The following is a 2234-nucleotide window of genomic DNA, read 5'->3' on the forward strand; positions in this document are numbered from 1 at the left end:
AAGATGCATCAATTGGTCTCAACCTACGTGGATCAAAGGAGAATGAAGAACATCAAGGACGCAAGGTAATTAAGAGTCCAAGAGACAGAAAAAGCCACATGAACCAAAGACTACATCATTGTCAGACCAGAAGAGCTAGATGGTGCCCAGCTACTGCCCTGACAGGAAACACAACAGAGAACTCCTGAGAGAGCAGGAGAGCATTGGGATGCAGACCCCAAATCCTCATAAAAAGACCAGACTTAATGGTCTGACTGAGACTAGAAGGACCTCGGTGGTCATGGGCCCCAGACCTTCTGTTGGCCCAGGACAGGAACCATTCCCAAAGCCAACTCTTCAGACAGGGATTGGACTGGACAGTGGGTTAGAGAGGGATGTTGGTGAGGAGTGGGCTTCTTGGATCAGGTAGACGAGACTATGTTGGCATCTCCACCCTGGAGGGGAGATGAGAGGGTAGAGAGGGTTAGAAGCTGGCGAAATGGACACAAAAAGAGAGAGTGGAGGGAGGGAGCAGGCTGTCTCATTTGGGGGGGAGCAACTGGGAGTATGTAGCAAGGTGTATGTAAAGTTTTTGTGTGAGAGACTGACTTGATTTGTAAACTTTCACTTAAAGCACAATAAAAATTAAAAAAAAATATATTGAAGACCAGACGAGTTGTGAGATGACATCAAGGACATCAGACATAAAGAAAGCAAAAGGTCATTAAAAAGACGGGAAAGAAAGAAAAGAACAAAATGGATGTCAGACAATACTCTGAAACTTGTTCTTGGATACAGCAGCTAAAGGGAACGGAAGAAATGATGAGGTAAAAAACTGATGAGAAGATTTCAAATGTCAGCTCCAGAAGACAAAATATACTCTTATAATGAAATGTGTAAAAACCCGGAGTTAGAAAACCAGAAGGGAAGAACATCTTGACATTTCTCAAGCTGAAAGAACTGAAGAAAAAACTCAAGCCTCGAGTTGCAATTTTGAAGCATTCTACAGGGAAAATACTAAATCATGCAGAAACCATCAAATGAAGATGGAAGGACTATACGGAGTCATGTACCAAAAAGAACTGGTGGGCATTCAACCATTTCAGGAGGTAGCAGATGATCAAGGACCTGTGGTATTGAAGGAAGAAGTCCAAGCTGCGCAGAAGGCATTGGTGAAAAACAAGGCTCCAGGAATTGACAGAATATCAACTGAGATGTTTCAACAAACAGATGCAGCATCTGGAGGGGCTCACCATTCTATGTCAAGAAATTTGGAAGATAGCTTCCAGCCCAATCAACTAGAAGAGATCCATTTTTGTGCTCATTTCAAAGAATGGTGATATAATGCAGAAATTATCAAACAATATCATTAATATCACACATGAGTAAAAGTTTGCTAAGGTAATTCAAAAGTGGTTGCAGCAGTACATCCACGGGGTAATGCCAGAAATTAAATTCTGAACCTGCAGGATTCAGAAGAGGACTTGGAATGAGTGATATCATTGCTGAGTTTAAACCCACCAGAGGCTCCAGGAGAAACGACCTGATGATCTGCTCCTGTAAAGTTTTACAGCCAAGGAAACCCTATCGGGCGGTTCTACTCTGTTCTATAGGGTAGCTCTAAGTCAGAATCAACTCACCAGCACGCAATAGTAACAATTTAATGCTATTAAAAAAAAAAAAGCCAAACCATTTGCCAAAAATTGATTCCAACTTATGGTGACCCCATATGTGTTAGAGTAGAAGTGTGCCCCATAGCGTTTTCAATGGCTGATTTTCCAGAAGTAAATTACCATTCCTTCTTCTGAGGAGTCTCTGGGTGGGCTCATAACTCCAAATTTTGGTTATCTATGAAACTCATCAACTATTGGCATATGGCAAATGCATTGTCAGGGGTGTTTCTCAATCTTGAGTTGCTTATACATTCTTGCTGTCCGGAGCCAAAATATATACAAGAGGTGGTAATGGACACGTTAGTACGGGACACCATGATAGGAAAATATTTCGAAGCAGGAGGAAGAGGAAGAGTGTGAATTGGTGGAGCAAAACAACTGGGCTGACTGATTTAGATGGCTTTTGAAAAAAGATGTGGAAAAAAAGGGAAAAATTGGTGGGTTTTTTTCACTAAGTTAATAGCACATAATCAATGTTTGGGGGGCAGTACAATCAATCTTAAAATGCCATGGCATTTCAAAATCTCTTAAAATGACACAGGAAAATTGATCTATTTTTCTTGTACTGAAGTAAAATAATGC

Source organism: Elephas maximus, chromosome 4 (assembly GCF_024166365.1).
Source record: "Elephas maximus indicus isolate mEleMax1 chromosome 4, mEleMax1 primary haplotype, whole genome shotgun sequence".
Classification (NCBI taxonomy): domain Eukaryota; kingdom Metazoa; phylum Chordata; class Mammalia; order Proboscidea; family Elephantidae; genus Elephas; species Elephas maximus.